The sequence below is a fragment of the Carcharhinus amblyrhynchos genome, chromosome 19 (genome assembly GCF_965287045.1).
Source record: "Carcharhinus amblyrhynchos chromosome 19, sCarAmb.v2.hapA, whole genome shotgun sequence".
Lineage (NCBI taxonomy): Eukaryota > Metazoa > Chordata > Chondrichthyes > Carcharhiniformes > Carcharhinidae > Carcharhinus > Carcharhinus amblyrhynchos.
This window is the reverse complement of record NC_137342.1, coordinates 11,438,906-11,454,118: the sequence shown is the minus strand read 5'-3', so window position 1 is coordinate 11,454,118 and position 15,213 is coordinate 11,438,906. Positions and strand designations below refer to the sequence as shown.

Below are 15,213 nucleotides of genomic sequence, written 5' to 3'. Positions count from 1 at the left end.
TTTCTAATTTCTTGTTGTACCTACATGCTAGCCTTTGTGATTCATGCACTAGGACACCCAAATTTTTCTGCACCTCATGGATCTACAATCTCTCACCACTTAGGTAATAAACTTATTTTATATTCTTCCTGCCGAAATGGACAATATCGTCATATTTGCCCACATGATACCCCATCTGCCAGAATCTTGTCCATTCACTCAACCCATGTCCTTCCGAACCTCCCCTCGCATATCTTCGTCCTACTTCTGGCGTCAGCAAATTTAGCAACCATACCTTCAGTCCCTTCATCCAGTCATATAAAATCTAAAAAGTTGATGTACCCACACTGATCCTCATGGCACACCATTCATCATGTCCTAACAAACATTAATGCCCAATCTGTTTCCTGTTAGCCAGCCAATCTTGAACCCATACCCTAGACCATGAGACTTTATTGTCCACAATAACTTTTAATGTAGAATATTATTAATAGTGAACCTTGGTGATGAGATTAAATGCATTATCGAACTTTACATTACATCAAGGAAATGTGCCTAACTCCATCTATGATTCCTCTGGCAGATATGAGTCTGGTTGCCTTTCAGTATGGTACTATTGTGTCCCAATGTTGATTGCTACAATTTGCTGAATATCAGACTTGGGCACGTATATATGACAGCTCAAAGCAAAGTGAAAAATAAGGAAATTAATCAGATTCCATCACTAACAAGGATGACTATTTGAATTTCCAAAATAATATTTGTAGCATATTGTGAAGGATTTAGCATTAAATTGTGCTGCAATACACCAAATCTGACCAATCAATTTACTTTTGAATGTTTACAGTTCATGTGGATACACAAGACTACATGTCAACAGAATCATACAGTGCAATGGGATTGGCGTTCGGGACATCTTTCTCAAAGAATTAGCTCTCACCCCTTCCTGTTTTCCCATAATCCAATGAATGTTTCCTTTTTAAACAGAGATCCAAATCACTTTTGGAAATTACTTCTGAGTCTGCTTCCACCACTTTTTCCATTGCATTCAAACTAGAACGCCTCACTGAGCAAAACAATTTCCTTTCATCTCCAACTATTTTCCTTCACTGCCCAATATTTTAATTCTGAACCCTCTGGTCACCCACCATCATACCAATGCAAAGTTTCTTCTCATCTACTTTATCAAAATCCTCAATTTTTAACACCACTATTAAATTTCTATTCACATGGTTATTCCTACTTCATAGCAAGTGCTTTCCTTCTCTGTTCTTATTTACAGTGGATATCTCTGCAGTTGCGGGGGGGGGGGGGGGGGGGCAGATCTGCTTACATTATTATATTGCCCATATGATGAAATTCCCATAAACAACCAAATGTGGTACTTGATGAGTACCCTGAACGTCCCAAGAGAAAATGGATGACTGATACGATGGACTGGATGTAGCTGACCTACGTAAAATGTGCAAGAACAGCACAGGACAAATGCAGGTAGAGGTCTGTGGCATAAACCTTCCGGGAGGTTATAACACCAACGAACAAATTAGAAATTTCCCTTTAACTTCTCTGCTCCCAGAAGATCAAGATCAGCTTCTCTCACCTCTCCAGATAACAAATCCCCAATTCCTGGCATCATAGAAACATAGAAAATGGGGGCACAAGGAGGTCATTTGGCTCTTTGAACCTGTTCTGTCATTCATTATCATGGCTGATCATCCAACTCAAGGCCTGGTCCCACACTGTCCCCATATCCTTTGATCTCCTTTGCCTCAACTTCGAAAATCTAACTGCTTCTTGAAAATACAATACCTCGGACATTCGGGATATTGCCATGCCTGGAATACCATGTGCAATTTCGGTCTCCACATTTAGAAAAGAAAATACTCACCTCGAAGGCAGTACAGAGATATGTTAAATTGACATCTGTGATGATATCATTGCCCTATGATGCAAATTACATTTGTTTCCCTGTTGAATCTGCTTTAGCCTCGCCTTTAATCTGGATGTACAATGTTGCGTGGCAGGGGAAACCCAAAATCAATAAAGTTAGACAAATTGTCTTTTGTCATGGTGAGACTTGAGCAGAAATTTATAGCATTCTTGAACAAACCCACAAAAGTTGATGGAAAGTCAGAATACAATACTTAAACCATCTGCCATTTGGATTCTCATGGATGTAATATTCCAAGTGGAGACAAATGTATAGCACTGAAGCATTTAACAAATAGGGTATTTATTTGCAACTAAAAGTTGAATTAATGAGCAACAATTCTTTTGTAAACAAGCTAAAATATTGAACAGTTACATATCTGTAAGGACAACAAAGCAGTTTGAAATAATGCAATAAATTCAAGATGGCCCCCATGAGAGAAATACTAAGACATGCTAAACTCAAATAGAACCCATTTTTTAATAACTTATTGGACAAAAATTGTCATGTGCAGTTGCAAACCACTAAAAGAAAGCTTTGCCACGAGTGAATGAGGGTGGGCAGAGACATTGAGTAACACCTAACTTCCATTTCAATATGTGGACACACAAATTAAGTTTAGTTATCGGCTTAACACTTGGAGTGCAGAGGAAAGTCCAAAAAGAATATCCTCTTACTAAGAGAGAGGCAAAGAGAGAGAAACAAACTATTTATTGGTTTCCTTGCAATACCACCGTTATTTCTCCGTCGGGTATGAATCAGATACTGGAAATGCAAGCACTGAAACTAGCAATTAGCATAGGCAATACTGTAAAGGGTGAGTATAACATATTTTTGAAATGACCCACTCTGGAACAGATCAAACAACAAAACATAACCGATTAATCATCCTTGGGAAGAGTACATTTCAGAGGAATGATTAGGAACACATGTGGTTCTCATTTTATTGCAGGGAAAAAAGCACTTGATTTCACATAATGCATCAACATGCCTCAGTGACAGCATTCTCACCCAAGTTAGAAGGTTAAGGAATCAAGCTCTATCACCACTCCCTATCTCACTGTTTCAAAACTTGAGTGCTTAAAACCAAACTTTAAAAAAAAATAAGCTGTGTGAGAGGTCAGATGAGACTAAGCCTGCTCAGTGTATCTGAAATGAATCCCATGGCCATCTTCCTAAAAGGAAAAAATGTCCTCGCACTGTCTGGAATCCCTCATTCACAACTGAAAGGCTTAAGAGAACTAACATGATTCCATCAGTGAGCAATTTATATCTTCAGTAATTTTCAGTTGCAGTACCGAACGCTTGATTTTGTAATACATGTCAAGTATACCACATACAAAATTGCTCAAGAATCATAAAATGCTGCAAAGGGAAAACTTTGAAAAAGTTAGTGGACTTTTCTGGATGCAAGTATTGTGCTTTTTGATCACTCTGAAGATAGTACTTCCTACTGACCAAGGATTTCAGTCATTTTTGTATAAAAATAAGATTGTTGCTTCCTTTCTTTGTCATGTGCACTACTAAGAATTCTAATCTCTAAACTTGCATTGGGTGCAAATTTGATCATGTATCGTCTCCAACTTTGGGGTGAGTGCCCAAGTTGAACAACTGGAATTATATTTTCTAGTTCCATCTTTATTTCCCTGAAATGCTGGACTCAAATTATTAAATTCAGGAAAATCCTCAATACTCAAAATAAATTCTACACCTATGACTGTGTGGTCAAACCTCCCTCCAACTTGATTTTCAAGTTTGTTGCCAACACCACTGTAATGAGTTGGATCTCAAACAAGGATGAGACAAAGTACACGAATGAGATAGAGAATCTGGTGAACTGGTGCGGCAACAATAAGCTCTCCCTCAATGTCAACAAAACGAAGGGGATTGTCATCAACTTCAGGAAGCGTAGAGGAGAACAAGCCCGTCTACATCAGTGGGGACAAAGTAGAAAGGGTTGAGAACTTCAAGTTTTTAGGTGCCCAGATCACCAACAACCTGTCCTGGTCCCCCCACGCCAACACTGTAGTAAAGAAAGCCCACCAATGTTTCTACTTTCTCAGAAGACTAAGGAAACTTGGCACGTCAGCTACAACTCTCACCAACTTTTATAGATGCACCATCGAAAGCATTCTTTCTGGCTGTATCCCAGCTATGGCTCCTGCTCAGCCCAAGACTGCAAGGAACTACAAAAGGTCATGAACGTAGCCCAATCCATCACGCAAACCAGCAGCCCATCCCTTGACTCATTCTACACTTTCCACTGGCTTGGCAAAGCAGCCAGCATAATTAAGGACCCCACGTACCCCAGATATTCTCCCTTCCACTCTCTTCTGTCAGGAAAAAGATAAACGTCTGAGGTCACATACCAATCGACTCAAGAACAGCTTCATCCTTGTTGCTGTCAGACTTCTGAATGGACTTACGTTGCATTAAGTTGAACTTTTTCTGCACCCTATGACTAACAGTACATTCTGCACTCTCTCTCATTCCTTTCTTTATGAGCAGTATGTTTTGTCTGTATAGTGCGCTAGAAACAATACTTTTCACTGTATGCTAATACATTTGACAATAATAAAATCAAATAAAAATAAATGTTGAAGAGATAAAGCGAGAAAGGGGCCTTCAAGGCACAAGTTTTCTTTCCTTCTATAGCACTTTGTAACTTCTGACAATCCCAATGTTGAACTGGAATCATTTTTTTTATTGGCCAGACTGTGTTATTTTTGACCAATTTCATAAGGTACTTAATTTCAAACACTGCAAACCTATGCATCGAAAACATTTCCATGATAAGATGTGGCACTGACAAAAGTGAAACCACAAAGAATGGATTGATGGATTGGATATTAAGTATCTTTGAATTTGTTTGGACAATAGTATTTGTGGGTGGGGGGAGAGAGAGCAAGAGATACACAATTTGCTAAACATTTCAATAGAAGTACACAACTGTAGGTCATTCGCCTACTGTGCAAATGCCAACTTTTCACAACAGCAATCAGAAATAAAATCACACTGCGCTGCACTCCCCATAGCCTGTATAGAACCATGGATATTAGAAGAATAAAGCAGTCACAGTTCAAACCAAGCTAATATCTTGCCTATCAAGGCGTACCGTATCCCAGCAGCCTCCTGGATTCACAGCCCCATTAATAGCACAGCAAGCAGCACTGGCCAAAATAAACTTGGAAATGTTCTATTTGGGTGGGTGCACAGACAGGACGACCAAAATGATCACATCAAACCCACAGATGAAATATCAACTCAGGAAAAAAAATGACAAATAAAAAGCATAACAAAGCCCCACTCAGAACCTACTTGACAACCTATCTCTGGAAGGCTGATTTAACTGAATGCTGAAGTTTAAAGACTTCCTTCAAATAACAAGGGGATAAATGAAAAATGACAGATCACCAGCAATGTGGTGAACTGCTAGCTGCCCTGCAAAATGGCCTTGCACTTCAACGGCAATTAGGGAAATGCTGCCTTTGCCAGAAATGCCACAAAACTATTAAAGAATCTTTGCTTAAAATGCCCTTTCCATATTGGTTACACATGAAGTAAACAGCAAAGCATGCAATACAAAACTGTGCTCTAAAATTTATACATTTCAATTAAAGCATTTTTTTCAAAACTGTGCTTGTTTTTGTCATCAATAAATTGCAGGTAAAGCAAACATGAGCCCCCATTAACTGGAGAGCTGACTGACTTTCCAAAAGAAAAGACTTTGGTTTATATGGCACCTTCCAATCTCAGGGACGCCCTCCCTCGCCAATTCTGACTCAAGAGGTGAGAGTTTTACCAACAATGGCCGACCCGCACAAACAGCATCATAACTGGTGGCCTTCCAAAAGTAATCCAACTCCCAGTAATACATCAAGCCATATTTTATCAGAATAGCTTATACAAAGAACAATCTTGCTACAACTCAAATAAATTATACAGCCTGGATTCTTTAAACGTATTCTGCTACTACTTCACACAAATGTTTGAAACATTCAGGTCTGATATTCTGGCTGGCTTGCCTGGGATCGTGCCCAGCCCAAATTCCTCTGGCCTAAAATGCTCAATCAAAATATTACAGGGTCACAGTGCTCCTAGAATATTGTATGCGTAGCCATATTTTGAAAAATGGATGTCATTAAATCTAGCTCAAATGCTAACAATTCCTGTCAATAAACTTCATAGTCTTTGGTTAGGAGGGAGTCAATGCTGACAGACAACATGCTAAATGAAAAAATTTGCAATGTACCCCATCTATGAACATTACAAAACTTGGCATCATTAACTTACTTCACAATTCTTTTCTCTGATTGGTGGCTCAACAGCATCCAATTAAAAGGAACCATATGAAGAACAGTATTGCTTTTTTGAATGGAATTAACTCCAGTGGTCAGTGGAAACACAAGATCCATAGTAGCAACATTAGGATATCAGAGGACAAATTATACATCAATTTTTTAATCCATGCCCCAACACCCTGATACAGGAAGAAATGGTTAATTTTGCATTTAACAAACTAAAAGATCACATTTGACAACAGTTAAATGTTCCTATCAAGGCATGTCAAGGTTTAATATGGGGAGGCACTGGTGTAGGGGCATTATCACTGGACAAGTAATCCAAAGACACAGAGCAAGATCTGGGATTAAATCCCCAAAATTTGAGTTCATAAAAACCTGGAATTGAAAATCTAATAGAATCATAGAAACCCTACAGTGCAAAAAGAGGCCATTCGGCCCACTGAGACTGCATCCCACCTCGGCCTTCCCCACGGTCCTCTCTGTAATCCTGTGCATTTACAATGGCCAGTCCACCTAATCTGCACATCTTTGGACTGTGGGAGGAACCAGAGAACCCAAAGGAAAGCCTCGCAGATGTGGGGAGACATGGGGTCCCTGGCACTTTAGGCGCAGTGCTAACCTCTGTGCCACCCTATGACGATCATGGAGCCATTGTCAATTGTTGTAAAAACCAATCACTAATGTTCTTTACCTGGTCTACATGCTACTCCAGATCCACAGCAATGTGGCTGAGTCGAAAATGCTCTCCGAATTGGGTGGGAAATAAATGCTGGCCCAGTGACTCATCTGTGAAATGCATTTGGAAAAAAATTGTATGACATACGAATATTTGGAGTGTTGAGATTGCTGCAATTCCACTGCAACATCTCATTTCCCTTACACAAGTGAAATCCTACATTCTGGAAAGATCCCATCAGGTTGGAAAATAGTGAAAGTGACTCCTCTATTCAAGAAAGTAAGCAGACAGAAAGTAGAAAACTACAAGCCCGTTAGCTTAAAATGTCACTAGGCAATCGTAGGAATCTATTACAACTGTGCCTATGGTAAGGTACTTAGAAAATCTTAATGCAATCAAGCAGAGTCAACATGGTTTTCTGAAAGAGAAAACCATATTTAATTAATTTCAATTAAAGCAATTTTTTGCTCCTGAAATGCACTTTGAGAACACCATAAATTTGCTTGTCTGCAGTCCTGGTCACCATACTACAGAAAGGACGTAATTGCTCTGGATCTGGACCTTAAGTGCTGTAAACTACAGGGCTATGGACCGGGTGCAGGAAGGTGGGATTAGAAAGGGCACCTTTGTGCCCTCAAGCTGGCATGGACAAGATGGGCTGGGTAGTCGCCTGTGCTGTAATTTTTCTATGGCTACCAATTAGCTTTTTAACAACAAAAAAGTTAAAAATTTAAAGTTTGGCTATAATACAATGTTCCTTCACTCCCACTTCTCTAAGGATAATGCAGCACAAAATATGTCCTAGGCCATAATATTCTCGTAAAAACACACTCCCTGCAACTGAATAGGTTAACTGTGGTCAGTCAATACCCCACATTGAAACCAAGTGGCAGATGCCACTCAATTTTCTATGAATTTCTTAAAATCCCTAAGATGATTATCGTATGTGTGTTTCCAAAAAGATACTTCCAAACCAATGATCTCTCTCAGCTGTTTTCATCAATGATCCACCTCCAGCTTTTCCAACTATCCTTTCAAACAGGGCTCTTGGCTATTTGAGCAAGGAACTGCTCCAGGGTTTCCAATTCAAATACTCAGTCGCCAGAGTACCATTGTTTTCAAAGGCTGGAAACAAGGGCACCAAATTTATTTTAAATGTGGCTTTTCTATAGCCAACCTCATCAGTTCTTCTCTTTCCAGGTCTGACTTAACTTCAATGAACAACACCCTGTTCCAATGTCAGTTCCTCTTTGTTCCTTTTCACTTCAATATCCCTGTAGCTTTTTTTCCATTTTCTAGAACTAACTGTCCTTCAGTTCCTTTGAAGCTTACTTTCAGACACAATACTCCTTTGTATGGGTTTCCTGCTTCTTGCAATGCTGACAGCTGTTCACACTCTAGCTTTCTATACCAACTACCTGGATCTAGTTCAACATGAGAACTCAAAGGTCTTCTCCCTAAAAGTGGCCCCTAATTGCCGAGAGACATCACATTCTTTCCCCGAGCTTGTGTTTACTTTTCCCGTTGTAAATTGTCTCAGTACAATCGAAACCCAGTTTGAACTAAAACCAAAACATCCACACATACAAACACCTGTTTAACATGAACCTAAAGTTTCAGCCTCTTACACAAGAACATCTAAATTAATCCTCAAAGATACAAATTTAATAAAAATAGAGGTCACTTAAGCCTATCTCTTTCCTGACAACTGATCACCAATATTCATTACAAACCTACCAACTCCGACAACTACATTGACTACAGCTCCTCACACCTCACTCCCTTTAAAGAGTCCATCCCATTCTCCCAGTTTCTCCATCTCAGCTGCGTCTGTTTCAATGACGCTACCTTCAGTGCTTCAGAGATATCTGCCCTTTTTCCTCAACTGAGTTCTTCACCACCCCTCCCGACTCACTGTGGTTGACACAACACTCAACCATATCCAACTCATCTGCTGCAGCTTTGCCCTCACTCCTTTCCCTTTCTCCCAGAACTATAGCAGACTCTCTCTTGGTCTTGCTTTCACCCCACCAGCCACACTGTCAAAGGATCATAGTCTGCCATTTCTGCCAATTCCAGCATGATTCCACCCCTAAGCACACCTGCCCCCTCACCCTTGCATCTGCATTCCACAGGGACCAATCTCTCTGCAACAGCTTGGTCCACACCCTTCATCCTTCCTCACTGTCCAAGGACCAAGTATTTTCAGATGATGCAGCATTTCATTTGCACTTCCTCCAATTTGGTCTATTGTATTCACTGCTCCCAGCAGTCTCCTCTGCACTGGGGAGACTAAACGCAGATGGGTAACAACTTTGCCGAGCACCTTCACTCCATCTGCAAGCACGAGCCCAACCTTCATCATCATTAAAAAATATGTACATCTGGTTTAAATCAAGTTACTTGAATCAACAATTTAGCTAACACTGTAAACTGGCTTTTTCCAAACTTGGACACACATTGGTACCTAAAGGGTTAAAATTTGAATGTACATTAAATAAGATTAAACTAAATTTAGGCGCAAGTACACAAAAATTCAGATATCAATATGTACAAATACGTGACGTGACAAGTGATTCTACATAATCAGTGCACCACAGTACATTGTAAACACAAAGTAAGTATTATACATATATGCAGAAACAAATTTAAACACTCTCTATATGCACATTCCAGAAGCTGGAATAAAAATATCAGCAGCAAGTCAAAAACATTGAAGTCTCTCTTTATTTGAGTCAACATAAAAACCTTCAATGTTAAAATTTAGGTTAAAAATTCTGCCTTTTACAAATAAATGTGTTACCTTAAGCTTCAAATTTTGTCCTTTGTATCTGCTGTTATATCCTTATTTAGCTATTATGTCTTCCATATTCTGTCAAAGCTCCTCTCCTTGAGCAAACAAGCAGAGGCAAACGTTTTCAATTTGATAAGACACACTCCCAGTCTAAAGATATCAGCAGGTAACTCTTTAACTGACAAGTTACAACACTAGCTACCGTCAGAAAGAGGTTATCTGTGGATTAATATTAACACTATTAAAGAATGGGCAACTCTGTACAGCGGTTGCTAAACCCTCTAATTAATCTCAGAAACATCCAGGAGCTGTAACCACCCCACAGCGTATTATAAGCCAGCAGCTACAACCACATGCCAGGTTAAATGGCTATCACCAGGGCAACACAATGAAACAAAGGTGGGGGTCAATTTAGAATTTGTCTTCGATACAGAATATAAAACCACAAAATAAGTGCAACATGACTAACAGCAGTTGTTCTGACTTAAAAGCCAAAGAGAAATCAGAAACTTGCAAAACAGCAGAGAGTCAGATCCACATACTCTTCGTCAGTGTTCACCACTTCTGGAGAAAAGCAGAAGTCTGGAAATTGTGTCAAGCTTAGCCTTCCAAACATTTCCTCACAAGTGTTCATGAATAAAAGTTTATTGTATTAAATTAATGACAAAACAAATATCAATTACTGTGACTGATTTGGTTCTGTCGCTTTCAATCACACCAAGTACCTTCCTTGGCTGCTATCAATTCAGACGTTCATTATCAAGGCTATGCACCTTGCTCCTAAACATCTATAGCTAGACCAATCGAAATGCACACAAAAGAAATTCAGAGTCTTCACGTCAAGATAAAGCTGACAAATCTTAATGAACCAATCACCTTTCTTTTCAATTCAAATTAACTTTTCTACAGTACTATTTTTAAAAAGAAAGCTGCAGCTAGTCAACACGAACCTTTTGAAATCCATTTCCTGATATACTACACCAGAGTTAATGTAATGTTTTACAACCAAAAATATAAATTCTCTAAGCAATTATCAGGTTATTTCAGTGATCACTTGTCTTAATATCAAATTTTATGACACAGTGATCATCAAGCTGACAACAGTAGCGTTTTACCAAACCAATCTTGAAATTTCAATTTGCACTAACTTCCCCCTTCAATAACAATATCTACTAATTTTAGAATGATAAAATCCATATGCCATCAGCGGTTTCAACTGCAATAGTTAAGCAGCTTTGCACCTTAGAGATTAACGACTTAGATGAAGGAGCAGAACACTGCATATCCAAGAACGCAGGCAGACGCAGTTGGAAGGCACTGTAGTTTGTTCGTTGGTTAGGAAATTACAAAGTGGACATAGTCTATAGAAGCTTCATCTCATTGTGACAAGATACAGGCAGTTGAATTGCACATTACACTAAAGATGCAATGGAAGCTAGAGCAAGAGGAGAATTAGTGGGAAAATGCAAATAATTTTTTTTGATATATTCAAGGGTTTGCTAGGCCAGCATTTATTGTCCATCTGCAACTGCCCTCAGGAAGGTGGTGGTGGTGAGATGCCTTCCCAAAACTGCTGTCGTCCATGTGGCGTAGGTACACCCACGTTGCTGACAGAGTTCCAGAATTATTGGTTCAACGCACTGAAGGAACGGTGATATATTTCCAAGGCAGGATAGTTAGTAGCTTGGAAGGGAACTTCCAAGTGGTGATGTTCCCATGTGTTTGCTGTCTCATCCTTCACTGGTCATGGATTGCAAAGTGCTGTTGAAGGAGCCTCCTCAATACATCCTGCAGTGCATTGTGGATGATACATGTAGACCAAGAGAACAATGATGAGGTAGCTACACAAGAGGTCATGTGACAAAAACACAGGAGCATTCCCTGGCATCTTGGGCAAAGAACTTGTACTGTATGTATCTGTTGAGCCAACAATAAACTACCTTTGTTGGGAATTTTTTATAATCACTGTTTTGAGGAACCCACTACTCCCTATGTGATGTCAGGAGTTGACAGTATGGCACTTCACATTGACCCACTCATCTTTTATGAAAATACTGCAAATAGTTTTAAGAAGTTCCAGGAATGGTATATTTACTGCAGTGCTACATTTTCCGGCAAGTCCAAGGTAGTACAGGCTTTCATCCCATTAAACCTTGCGGACCCAGATACCAACAAAAAATTCACGACTTATTTTCCAGGCAGCGGAAAAAAGACCCCAAGATACCTGAAGAAGAAGCAGCATTCTGAAAGCTCGTAATTCCAAAAAAATCTGTTGGACTTTAACCTGGTGTTGGGACTTCTTCCAATGTCCACATTCATTAAGTATATACTTGGTGCACATTATGGGATCTCGACAGGTAGCATGGTTTCCAGCAGTGAATGGGGCAATTCTTTGCAGACCAAACTTGTAATATGATGGTTGATGACATGTTTGTATGGGGTTGTTCAATTCTTGAACATGATGCATGCCTGTGTCTCATCTTTGACAGAATCAGGATAATGCAACTAAAGCTGAACCCTGCGAAATGCAGATTCAGGGTTAACCAGGCACCTTATTTGGGCCATTTACTCATAGCTGATGGTGAAAACCCAGTCCAGGTAAGACCAGGGCCATATGACAGATGGCCATTCTCGTGGACAACTACGCTTTACAGTTTTATTTAGTATGACGAATTATCTAAGCTCATCCCTGGAATTCTTCATCAACTTTTCCACCTGAACATCGAACGATGCTGCCAAGAACATCACACTATGGGCTTCAGACAAGTGCTTGCAGCCCCATCAGTATTACAATAATGCACGATTACCCATACTCATACAAGTAGACATCTCTCAGCATAGGCTTGGTGCAGTCTACATCCAGAATAGCAGATTTTACCTCATGGGCCTTCACTAAAATCAAGATTCTATGCACAGATCGTAACAGGGACTTCTTGTTTTAGTCATCACCTGGCAGAAATTTCGTGACTTCATATATGGTTACCCTGTAACTGTTGCAACAGATCACCAGCTACCATCTTAAAGGAAGCTTCTCAACACTGTCTGCATTGGTGCACAATGCATGATGCTAAAATGGCAACATTAAAACTTCAGGTGTTGTCTATAGACATCGGAAGGAACGGCTCTTGGATGATGTCCTCTAACTTACCACAGATCAGGTGGAGGGGGAAATTTCCAGGCACGCGGTGTGTAATACACTCAAGCTGCATCAAGCAAATGAACCGTTGCATCCCACAGTCATTTACCACAGCTGACATCTTTGAGCCAAACAATAAACAACATTTAGTCTTAGTCTGGTTCAAACCAACCAGAAAATGAATCAACTATCTGCCAAGCATGACATGTAAAATAGTAATCAACAAGGTTAAAAAACATTTTGCCAGACATTGCATCGTGCAGAGACTCATGACAGATAACCATCACCAATTCCTCTCCAAGGAACTTCACAACTTTGCGTGCACGTGGAATTTTTGAACATATCACATGCAGCTCCCTGCATCCACAATGACCTGTACTTAGTTTCCTACAGCACACACTGTTACATCTCATGCCACTGGTGTCCCAACTAAATGGGGGAGATGTAGACAGTTGAGAGCGTGGTCATGTGGCTACATAAGAAGTCATGTAACACAAGTGTGAGAGATATCCCCGGGATCTCGGGCAGGGCAGTAATAGTTTATACAACCCATCAATAAACTAGCTTGAAAGTCCTCAATGCACTTGATTTGAGGAACGCACAACTTTCTACACGGTGTGAACATTTGTGGATGGAATGCCAAATCAAGTGAGCTATTCTGTTCTGAATGGTGTCAAACTTCTTGAGTGTTGTTGGAGCTGCACACATCTAGGCAAGCAGAGTGTCTTCCTTCACACTCCTGACCTGTGCCTTGTGGACGGTAGGCAAGCTTTGGGGAGTCAGGAGGGGATTCCGAGTCCTTCTCCTGCTCGTGGCCACAGTATTTATAAGACTTGTCCAGTTCAATTTTGGTCACTAGTAACCCCCAGAATATTGATAGTGGAGGATTCAACAATGGCAATGCCATTGAACATCAAGACACAATGGTTAGATTCTCTCATTTGAAATGGTGCACCTGCGCTGTGCCATCTCCAACTATTTACCATTTATCAGCCCAAGCCTGGATATTGCCCCCAGTCTTGCTACATTTGGACACGGACTGCTTCAGTATCTGAGGAGCCACAAATGGTGTTGGACCTTGCACGCTCCCCACTTCTGACCTTATGGTGGAAGGAGGTCATTGAAAAAAGGAGCTGAAGATGGTTGGGCCGAGGACACTATCCTGAGGAACTCCTGCATTGACGGCTCAGGACTGAAATGATTGACATTTAAGCACTACAACCATTTTCCCATGTGCTAGGTTGACTCCAGCTTTGCCACAACCTAGTCAAATGCTGCCTTCATGTTAAGGTCAGTCACTCTGATGTCAGAAGTTGAACTCTTTTGTTTGAAAGAGCTCATGTTTGAGCCAACCATTGATTGTCTCAATAAAACAACAAACCCAATTGTTTGTTCTTGGATTCTGATTGAATGCAAGGGAACGTCCAATTCTTATTCCATCCAAATCCTTTGACGTCGCTGAATAAATCAATAACAAGTCTCAGAACACCAGGTTAAAGTCCAGTAGGTTTATTTGGAATCAGTAACTTTGAGCACTGCGCCTTCATCAGACTCACCTGACAAAGGAGCAGTGCTCCAAAAGCTCATGATTCCAAATAACCTGTTGGACTTTAACCTGGTGTTCTGAGACTTCTTACTGTGCCCACCCCAGTCCAACGCTGGTATCACCACATCATGAATAAGTCAATGTCATACGTAGCAATGGGCAGCACGGTGGCACAATCGTTAGCACTGCTACCTCACAGTACCAAGGATCTGAGTTTGATCCCTGGCTTGGGTCACTGTCTGTGTGGAGTTTGCACGCTTCCCCCCTGCCGTGTCTTCAGTTTACAACATGGTGATGAAAGCATTAGTCTTAGTGCAATACACAGCAGAAAGATGGTAACAAGGTAATTTCTCAAAATAAATGTGAAGAAGAATTCTAAGGACTGAACAAAACTGAGACACTTCTTAGAACTTTTTAAAGTTGAATGAAGATGTTTGAGCTGTTTGATAGATTGCTATGAGTGTGCATACCACGTTCAAGCATACAGTGAGTCAGCATGGGAATTAATTCAAAAAACATTAGGCATACTTGGGGTTAATGGGGGGGGGATTAGAAGAAAGGAATCTGGTGTATTTACAAAGAAGTGTTTCATATTTCACATGGTGGCACAGTGGCTAGCATTGCTGCCTCAGCGCCAGAGGCCCGGGTTCGATTTCCGGCTTGGGTCACTGTCTGCGTGGAGTTTGCACGTTCTTCTGTATCTGCGTGGGTTTCCTCCAGGTGCTCCAGTTTCCTTCCACAGTCTGAAGGATGTGCTGGTTAGGTGCACTGACTCGAACAGACACCAGTGTGTGGTGACTAGGGGAATTTCATAGTAACTTGATTGCAGTGTTAATGTAAGTCTTACT

The 15,213-nt window shown here is 40.5% G+C and overlaps 1 protein-coding gene across 3 annotated transcripts in view; it reads right to left on the bottom strand.

Moving 5' to 3' along the window:
- eps8a (EGFR pathway substrate 8a, signaling adaptor) overlaps positions 1-15,213 on the bottom strand; it is a 169,828-nt gene that overhangs the window by 119,739 nt on the left and 34,876 nt on the right. For 2 of the 3 annotated variants that reach the window (XM_080207245.1, XM_080207249.1), the window contains exon 1: positions 9,693-9,852. The exons of the other annotated variant lie outside the window; for it this stretch is intronic. The gene's annotated coding sequence lies outside the window, so the exon portion shown is untranslated. Of the gene's footprint in view, positions 1-9,692; positions 9,853-15,213 lie in introns of those variants that run through there. 3 annotated transcript variants of the gene reach the window in all.